Here is an 11,033-nt window from a genome sequence, read left to right as displayed (position 1 = left end):
CTAGTGGCCAAACGGTGCAACCGATTAACTTAAGCGGTCATATTTTCTGAAAGCCTACATTTTGGCCTACATTTTTGCTTCAATGACATTTTTCTGTCAGCTGTCAAATAAGCGAGTTATTCAAGGTCAAAGTGAAAGATGTCAAAATGATTTGACATGAAAACTCTGTGCTAACTTTGACGCTCTCTAGCGGCCAAACGGTGCAACCGATTAACTTAAGCGGCCATATTTTCTGAAAGCTCGCACTTTGGACTATCTTTTGATTCAGTGACATTTTTCTGTCAGCTGTCAAATAAGCGAGTTATTCAAGGTCAAAGTGAAAGATGTCAAAATGATTTGACATGAAAACTCTGTGCTAACTTTGACGCTCTCTAGCGGCCAAACGGTGCAACCGATTAACTTAAGCGGCCATATTTTCTGAAAGCTCGCACTTTGGACTATCTTTTTGATTCAGTGACATTTTTCTGTCAGCTGTCAAATAAGCGAGTTATTTAAGGTCAAAGTGAAAGATGTCAATTTTCCAAAGTACAGGGTGGGCAAACTTAAGTCATGGCAATTTGCCACATCTGGGTCGTATTTGATGGGTAATCCAGCGATTCGTTGGTTGGGCACGTTGAATAAACCTAAACAGTTGCATTAACCCTTTTTTGTGCGTCAAAAACCCATTGAAATCAACGAAAAAACCGCCCCTTCACCCCCCCCTCACCCTCAATACATAGAAAACCAGATGTTGGGGGTATTTTCAATTAAATGAGGTTATGTATTATGGTGTTTTGTGGTCGATACAATGCGGTCGACTTGATTTGGTATTTGAACGAAAAAATGGGCGAAAAAACCGTTTTTTAAGGGTGGTTTTTTGGGGTGGTTAATTGGCCCAAAACAAACCGAAATAATTGCTCGAATTTGACGCCCTCTAGCGGCCAAACCATACCACTAACTCAGCAATTTTTTCACACCAATAGAAAGCCCGTTTCATTACCTATCCATAGAGGTATAAAAGTCTATATAAAATGTGACAAATAAGGGAGTAATTCAAGGTCAAAGGGACAGGTGTCAAAATGGTCGGTTGGGACTTTGGCGACCTCTAGCGGCCCAACCACTAAACCGATTAACTTAAGCGGCCATATTTTCTGAAAGCTGACACTTTGGGCTACATTTTTGTTTCAGTGACATTTTGACGTCAACTGTCAAATAAGGGAGTTATTCAAGGTCAAAGTTGCGTTGGAAAAATTCGGAAAAAGCAGCAACAAGGTGTCAGTGCAGAAAGTTTGACGCCCTCTAGCGGACAAACTCTGTCACCAACCTGTCAACTTTAATATGTCAATGGAAAGCTTGTTTCATTGGCTATCCATGGAGGTATAAATATCGTAATAAAATGTGACAAATAAGGGAGTAATTCAAGGTCAAAGCGACAGGTGTCAAAATGGTCGGTTGGGACTTTGGCGACCTCTAGCGGCCCAACCACTAAACCGATTAGCTTAAGCGGCCATATTTTCTGAAAGCTGACACTTTGGGCTACATTTTTGTTTCAGTGACATTTTGACGTAAACTGTCAAATAACGAAGTTATTCAAGGTCAAAGTTGCGTTGGAAAAATTCGGAAAAAAACAGCATCAAAGTGTCAGTGCAGAAACTTTGACGCCCTCTAGCGGGCAAACTCTGTCACCAACCTATCAACTTTAATATGTCAATGGAAAGCTTGTTTCATTACCTATCCATAGAGGTATAAAAGTCTATATAAAGTGTCCCAAATAAGGAAGTTATTAAGGGTTTAATGACCGAGTGCACCCGAACAGGGGGAGGGGGGGGGGAAAAGATCACTTTCGCCCCCATTTCCCCTTCTCTGACGTCATCAAACCACCGGGAAAAACAAGGACAATCCCCGACCTACCCCACGGAAAAAAGGAATCATTTTTATATTATACAACTTCGGTCAGGGGGGGGGGGGGGTAAAACAACCCCCCCCCCATTTTACCCCTCTCTTCCCCACCCCCGCAACCTTTTATCCCCCCCAAACTTTGAAAAGGGTCGGGAAGTCGGTCCTTAATGTGCTGAATGAGGTTATGTGTGATTTCTGTTATTTTCCCCCCTAAAAAACCGGTCAACCCCCCCCCCCGGGGGGGGGGGGGGAAGTGGACGGTACAATGTGTTTTTAGCTGTCAAATTTGACAGGTTTGACCGATGACCTTGAAACTTGGCACACTTAATTGGGACACCCTGTAGAATATTAAGGGATTTTTTCAGATTTTTTCCTAGCACCGTTCGGCCGCCAGAGGGCGCGAAATGTCAATCTGACATGAAACTCTAAACATACCATTTTCTACCCAACCATGACCGGAAATGGGGTTATCCGACACCAACTTGCTGCTAAAACCCATTGGGACAATGGTAAATACCCAGCAAAAAACGATTCGCACCATATTGTACAGGGTGGGGCAAATTACAGCGTCCAAAGGACTTCCTGTGAGGAAGAATAGGACAAAAAAACCACCGAAAAGCCACTGTACAATACAAATATGCTTAAACAGGTTCAATTCTGATTGAATCGGAGTGTTTGAGGGTGTATTGGGTAGTTTACAGGGTTGCCAACTCAATTTTGCGAACAGAAAGTGAGGTTAACTGCACCCAAAGTCTACAGAGTGAGTGAAGCAAATTGCTTGACCCAAACTTTGACGCCCTCTAGCGGCCAAACCGTTAGGTCAACTAGATGATTTTTATACCTCAATGGAAAGCTTGTTTCATTGGCTATCCATTGACGTATAAAAGTCCTGAAAAAGTGTTGTAAATAAGCGAGTTATTTGAGGTTAAACAAGTTGGTGCAGTGGAGGTTTGAGGCTCAAAAATAATCAGAAAGCTTGTTTAACTTTGACGCCCTCTAGTGGCCAAACGTTACCACTTATCCACCAAGTGTTATATCAGATACAAAAAGACATTCTAAACATTTTTGGTCTCTTGCAAAATTTCCGTAACTCTAACCGTTCCCGAGATATTTGACTTTTTTTTGAAAATTTTGAAAATTCTGTATCTCGCTTATTTTTTGGATTTCAGCAACCGAATAAAACTCAAAATATTCCCCTCAAACCGCTCTTTATTTTTGTTTCTTTGCAAAATTTCCGTAACTTTAACCGTTTCCGAGATATTCAGCTTTTTTGAGGCGAAATTGCAGTTTTTTACTTTTTTTTGGAAAATTGCACCCAAATTTTCAAAATTCCATAACTCGCTTAGTTTTCAAGCTACGACGACCGTAAAAAGCTGAAAATGTTCGTTTTTAAACGCTCTTTCATCTCCCGCAAAGCGCACTACAATTAAACATATACAGGGTGTTCAAATTGCATTGCAATTTTTTAAATTCTGTATCTCGGTTATTTTTGGGATTTCAGCGACCAGAAAAAACTCAAAATATTTCTCTTAAATTGCTCTTATTTTTGCTTTCTTGTCAAATTTCCGTAACTCTAACCGTTTCCGAAATATGCAACTTTTTTGACTTTTTTTTTTTGAAACTTTTATAAACATTTTTAAAAAATTTGTATTTTTGTTGCTTTTTTTTTATCGGTTTTAGATGCAAGAAAGCATTCTAAACATTTTTGGTCTCTTGCAAAATTTCCGTAACTCTAACCGTTTCCGAGATATTTGACTTTTTTTTGAAAATTTTGAAAATTCTGTATCTCGCTTATTTTTTGGATTTCAGCAACCGAATAAAACTCAAATATTCCCCTCAAACCGCTCTTTATTTTTGTTTCTTTGCAAAATTTCCGTAACTCTAACCGTTTCCGAGATATTCAACTTTTTTGAGGCGAAATTGCAATTTTTGATTTTTTTTTGGAAAATTGCACCCATATTTTCAAAATTCCATAACTTGCTTAGTTTTCAAGCTACGACGACCGTAAAAAGCTGAAAATGTTCGTTTTTAAACGCTCTTTCACCTCCCGCAAAGCGCACCACAATTAAACATATACAGGGTGTCCAAATTGCATTGCAATTTTTAAAATTCTGCATCTCGGTTATTTTTGGGATTTCAGCGACCAGAAAAAACTCAAAATATTTCTCTTAAATTGCTCTTTATTTTTGCTTTCTTGTAAAATTTCCGTAACTCTAACCGTTTCCGAGATATGCAACTTTTTTGACTTTTTTTTTTTTTTGAAACTTTTATAAACATTTTTAAAAATTTTGAATTTTTGTTGTTTTTTTTTTTATCGGTTTCAGATACAAAAGACATTCTAAACATTTTTGGTCTCTTGCAAAATTTCCGTAACTCTAACCGTTCCTGAGATATTTGACTTTTTTTTAAAAATTTTGAAAATTCTGTATCTCGGTTATTTTTTGGATTTCAGCAACCGAAAAAAACTCAAAATATTCCCCTCGAACCGCTCTTTATTTTTGTTTCTTTGCAAAATTTCCGTAACTCTAACCATTTCCGAGATATTCAACTTTTTTGAGGCGAAATTGCAATTTTTGATTTTTTTTTTGGAAAATTGCACCCATATTTTCAAAATTCCATAACTCGCTTAGTTTTCAAGCTACGACGACCGTAAAAAGCTGAAAATGTTCGTTTTTAAACGCTCTTTCACCTCCCGCGCCCAAAGCGCACCACAATTAAACATATACAGGGTGTTCAAATTGCATTGCAATTTTTTAAATTCTGTATCTCGGTTATTTTTGGGATTTCAGCGACCAGAAAAAACTCAAAATATTTCTCTTAAATTGCTCTTTATTTTTGCTTTCTTGTAAAATTTCCGTAACTCTAACCGTTTCCGAGATATGCAACTTTTTTGACTTTTTTTTTTTGAAACTTTATAAACATTTTTAAAAATTTTGAATTTTTGTTGTTTTTTTTTTATCGGTTTCAGATACAAAAAGACATTCTAAACATTTTTGGTCTCTTGCAAAATTTCCGTAACTCTAACCGTTCCCGAGATATTTGACTTTTTTTTGAAATTTTGAAAATTCTGTATCTCGGTTATTTTTTGGATTTTAGCAACCGAAAAAAAACTCGAAATATTCCCCTCAGACTGCTCTTCATTTTTGTTTCTTTGCAAAATTTCCGTAACTCTAACCGTTTCCGAGATATTCAGCTTTTTTGAGGCGAAATTGCAGTTTTTGACTTTTTTTTGGAAAATTGCACCCATATTTTCAAAATACCATAACTCGCTTAGTTTTCAAGCTACGACGACCGTAAAAACTTAAAATGTTCGTTTTTAAACGCTCTTTCACCTCCCGCAAAGCGCACTACAATTAAACATATACAGGGTGTTCAAATTGCATTGCAATTTTTAAAATTCTGCATCTCGGTTATTTTTGGGATTTCAGCGACCAGAAAAAACCCAAAATATTTCTCTTAAATTACTCTTTATTTTTGTTTCTTTGCAAAATTTCCGTAACTCTAACCGTTTCCGAGATATTCAACTTTTTTGACTTTTTTTTTTTTGAAACTTTTATAAACATTTTTAAAAATTTTGAATATGTGTTGTTTTTTTTTATCGGTTTCAGATACAAAAAGACATTCTAAACATTTTTGGTCTCTTGCAAAATTTCCGTAACTCTAACCGTTTCCGAGATATTTGACTTTTTTTTGAAAATTTTGAAAATTCTGTATCTCGCTTATTTTTTGGATTTCAGCAACCGAATAAAACTCAAAATATTCCCCTCAAACCGCTCTTTATTTTTGTTTCTTTGCAAAATTTCCGTAACTTTAACCGTTTCCGAGATATTCAGCTTTTTTTGAGGCGAAATTGCAGTTTTTTACTTTTTTTTGGAAAATTGCACCCAAATTTTCAAAATTCCATAACTCGCTTAGTTTTCAAGCTACGACGACCGTTAAAAAGCTGAAAATGTTCGTTTTTAAACGCTCTTTCATCTCCCGCAAAGCGCACTACAATTAAACATATACAGGGTGTTCAAATTGCATTGCAATTTTTTAAATTCTGTATCTCGGTTATTTTTGGGATTTCAGCGACCAGAAAAAACTCAAAATATTTCTCTTAAATTGCTCTTTATTTTTGCTTTCTTGTCAAATTTCCGTAACTCTAACCGTTTCCGAAATATGCAACTTTTTTGACTTTTTTTTTTTGAAACTTTTATAAACATTTTTAAAAAATTTGTATTTTTGTTGCTTTTTTTTATCGGTTTTAGATGCAAGAAAGCATTCTAAACATTTTTGGTCTCTTGCAAAATTTCCGTAACTCTAACCGTTTCCGAGATATTTGACTTTTTTTTAAAAATTTTGAAAATTCTGTATCTCGCTTATTTTTTGGATTTCAGCAACCGAAAAAAAACTCAAAATATTCCCCTCAAACCGCTCTTTATTTTTGTTTCTTTGCAAAATTTCCGTAACTCTAACCGTTCCGAGATATTCAGCTTTTTTGAGGCGAAATTGCAGTTTTTGACTTTTTTTTGGAAAATTGCACCCAAATTTTCAAAATTCCATAACTCGCTTAGTTTTCAAGCTACGACGACCGTAAAAAGCTGAAAATGTTCGTTTTTAAACGCTCTTTCACCTCCCGCAAAGCGCACCACAATTAAACATATACAGGGTGTTCAAATTGCATTGCAATTTTTTAAATTCTGTATCTCGGTTATTTTTGGGATTTCAGCGACCAGAAAAACTCAAAATATTTCTCTTAAATTGCTCTTTATTTTTGCTTTCTTGTCAAATTTCCGTAACTCTAACCGTTTCCGAGATATGCAACTTTTTCGACTTTTTTTTTTTTGAAACTTTTATAAACATTTTTAAAAATTTTGAATTTTTGTTGTTTTTTTTTATCGGTTTCAGATACAAAAAGACATTCTAAACATTTTTGGTCTCTTGCAAAATTTCCGTAACTCTAACCGTTTCCGAGATATTTGACTTTTTTTTGAAAATTTTGAAAATTCTGTATCTCGCTTATTTTTTTGGATTTCAGCAACCGAATAAAACTCAAAATATTCCGCTCAGACTGCTCTTCATTTTTGTATCTTTGCAAAATTTCCGTAACTCTAACCGTTTCCGAGATATTCAACTTTTTTGAGGCGAAATTGCAATTTTTGACTTTTTTTTGGAAAATTGCACCCATATTTTCAAAATACCATAACTCGCTTAGTTTTCCAGCTACGACGACCGTAAAAAACTTAAAATGTTCGTCTTTAAACGCTCTTTCACCTCCCGCAAAGCGCACCACAATTAAACATATACAGGGTGTTCAAATTGCATTTCAATTTTTTAAATTCTGTATCTCGGTTATTTTTGGGATTTCAGCGACCAGAAAAAACTCAAAATATTTCTCTTAAATTGCTCTTTATTTTTGCTTTCTTGTCAAATTTCCGTAACTCTAACCGTTTCCGAGATATGCAACTTTTTTGACTTTTTTTTTTTTGAAACTTTTATAAACAATCAGAAAGCTTGTTTAACTTTGACGCCCTCTAGTGGCCAAACGGTACCACTTATCCACCAAGTGTTATATATCGATGGAAAGCTCGTTTCATTGGCTATCCATTGACATATAAAACTCCATCAAAAGTGTCATAAATAAGCAAGTTATTCAAGGTCAAAGCAAGCTATGTCAAAATTTTTGGGAAAAAAAAAACGAAAATTTTTTTTGGTCCACCCTGTATAATTGGTAAAGATGATGCGGAAGATGCAGCTGCCTTAATCTATTTGCTTGCATCGGGAGCGAACCCTTAAAGCCGGTTTCCCACGATTCTCAACCCTATTAACCCCCTTTTCACCCCATCCCCCTCAACCCCCTGCCCCTACCCCTCTCAGTCAATAGAGAATACACCTTTACCGGATTCTTTCCGCAACTATCTTCCGCGTTTTACGCCACCTTTCATCGCAATGCAGGTGGGGTGCGAAAGGGGGATGAATTGACAATGCGTGAGAATTGCCCGAAGGGGATGAAAACAGTCGGTGGAACTGATGATGGCTGTGGCGCCGAAACGGTGCCTCGGATCGGTTTGATTTTCAGTTTTCTGGAAAGACTAGAGTCTGCGCAATCTTTTTGCTTCTATGTCATTTTGACGTAACTTGTCAAATGAGGGAGTTAATTGAGGTTAAGTGAGTTGGGGCACTGAAATTTTTAGGAAAGTCGATGGTGCAATTTTGACGCTCTCTAGCGGCCAAACGGTGCAACCGATTGACTTAAGCGGCCATATTTTCTGAAAGGTGACACTTTGGGCTACATTTTTGCTTCAATGACATTTTCCTGTCAACTGTCAAATAAGCGAGTTATTCAAGGCCAAAGCAAAAATTGTCCAAAAATGTTGGTTTGGAAAGTTTCGGTCAACTTTGACGCTCTCTAGCGGCCAAACCGTGTAACCGATTAACTTAAGCGGCCATATTTTCTGAAAGCTGACACTATGGACTGTCTTTTTCCTTCAATGACATTTTCCTGTCAACTGTCAAATAAGCGTCAATTCACGGTCAAAGCAAAAATTGCCCAAAAATGTTGGTTTGGAAAGTTTCGGTCAACTTTGACGCCCTCTAGCGGCCAACCACTGAACCGATTAACTTAAGCGGCCATATTTTCTGAAAGCTGACACTTTGGGCTACATTTTTGCTTCAATGACATTTTCCTGTCAACTGTCAAATAAGCGAGTTATTCAAGGTCAAAGCAGAAATTGCCCAAAATGTTGGTCTGGAAAGTTTCGGTCAACTTTGACGCCCTCTAGCGGCCAAACCACTGAACCGATTAACTTAAGCGGCCATATTTTCTGAAAGCTGACACTATGGACTGTCTTTTTCCTTCAATGACATTTTCCTGTCAACTGTCAAATAAGCGAGTTATTCAAGGTCAAAGCAAAAATTGCCCAAAAATGTTGGTCTGGAAAGTTTCGGTCAACTTTGACGCCCTCTAGCGGCCAAACGGTGCAACCGATTAACTTAAGCGGCCATATTTTCTGAAAGCTGACACTTTGGGCTACATTTTTGCTTCAATGACATTTTCCTGTCAACTGTCAAATAAGCGAGTTATTCAAGGTCAAAGCAGAAATTGCCCAAAAATGTTGGTCTGGAAAGTTTCGGTCAACTTTGACGCTCTCTAGCGGCCAAACGGTGCAAACGATTAACTTAAGCGGCCATATTTTCTGAAAGCTGACACTTTGGGCTACATTTTTGCTTCAATGACATTTTGCTGTCAACTGTCAAATAAGCGAGTTATTCACGGTCAAAGCAAAAATTGCCCAAAAATGTTGGTCTGGAAAGTTTCGGTCAACTTTGACGCTCTCTAGCGGCCAAACCGTGTAACCGATTAACTTAAGCGGCCATATTTTCTGAAAGCTGACACTATGGACTGTCTTTTTCCTTCAATGACATTTTCCTGTCAACTGTCAAATAAGCGAGTTATTCAAGGTCAAAGCAAAAATTGTCCAAAAATGTTGGTCTGGAATGTTTCGGTCAACTTTGACGCTCTCTAGCGGCCAAACGGTGCAACCGATTAACTTAAGCGGCCATATTTTCTGAAAGCTGACACTATGGACTGTCTTTTCGCTTCAATGACATTTTCCTGTCAACTGTCAAATAAGCGAGTATTCAAGGTCAAAGCAAAAATTGCCCAAAAATGTTGGTTTGGAAAGTTTCGGTCAACTTTGACGCTCTCTAGCGGCCAAACGGTGCAACCGATTAACTTAAGCGGCCATATTTTCTGAAAGCTGACACTTTGGGCTACATTTTTGCTTCAATGACATTTTCCTGTCAACTGTCAAATAAGCGAGTTATGAACGAAACAAAAAGAAAAAAGAAAACATTTCAATAAGGTGCAAATTGGCTTGAAACCCACCGATCGCCCTAACGGAAATTCCCCTTAAATGGGTTAATTGCGACAGGCAAAAATCGCCCTTAAGTGCAAAGGGAAGGCGATTCGTTACGGGGGTAATAAAGCACCTTTTCTGCACGTTTTGCCGGTACCAGTACCATCCGGTACCATCAAGTTTTATTGCTTTATTAGGGCCGGCACCACCTAAAGTACCCGATTGCTTTCGAACCCAAATTTCGCAGAAGAAACAGTACATTTTCTGTATGGCACTTTTTCGGTCATCGAGTTGGCTTTGGAATGCCGCAAAAATATACAGGGTGTCCCATTTAAAATTACCGAGTTTCAAGCGCTTTTATGGGGTGTTAAATATATTTTTTTTTTAAGCCACCCTGTATGCGATTTTAGTGGGAATTTGTCGGTTCAAAGCTTGGATTCGGTTTTTTTTCATGTTTTTTACGCACTTTTTGGTTTTTGCACTTTTTTCCTATCTCTGCTCGTTTCGGAGATATTCCAGAAAATCCACTTTGTTGGTGAAAAAGTGTCACAACCAACCAGATTTTGACAGCAGTTGCTTTGACCTTGAATAACTCTCTTATTTGACACATTTTTTCAGGACTTTTATATGTCAATGGATAGCTAAAGAAACGAGCTTTCTATTGATGTATAAAATTGCATGGTTGATTACACGGTTTGGACGCTAGAGGGCGTCAAAGTTAAGCTAGTGGTCTAGGTTAACAATTTTGACAGCAGTTGCTTTGACCTTGAATAACTCTCTTATTTGACACATTTTTTCAGGACTTTTATATGTCAATGGATAGCTGAAAAAATGGCTTTCCATTGATGTATAAAAATTGCATGGTTGATTACACGGTTGGGCGCTAGAGGGCGTCAAAGTTAAGCTAGTTGTCAAGATTATCAATTTTGACAGCAGTTGCTTTAACCTTGAATAACTCTCTTATTTGACACATTTTTCCAGGACTTTTATATGTCAATGGATAGCTGAAAAAATGGGCTTTCCATTGATGTACAAAAATTGCATGGTTGATGACACGGTTTGGACGCTAGAGGGCGTCAAAGTTAAGCTAGTCGTCAAGGTTATCAATTTTGACAGCAGTTGCTTTAACCTTGAATAACTCTCTTATTTGACACATTTTTCCAGGACTTTTATATGTCAATGGATAGCTGAAAAAATGGGCTTTCCATTGATGTATAAAAATTGCATGGTTGATTACACGGTTTGGGCGCTAGAGGGCGTCAAAGTCAAGCAACTTAATTCCCCCCCGCCCCCCCTTTCCTCTCAAAATTAAAT

The sequence above is a fragment of the Ips typographus genome, linkage group LG15 (genome assembly GCF_016097725.1).
Source record: "Ips typographus isolate SLU linkage group LG15, UJ_Ityp_2.0, whole genome shotgun sequence".
NCBI classification, from domain to species: domain Eukaryota; kingdom Metazoa; phylum Arthropoda; class Insecta; order Coleoptera; family Curculionidae; genus Ips; species Ips typographus.
The sequence above is the reverse complement of the archived record's forward strand: the minus strand, read 5'-3'. Positions refer to the sequence as shown.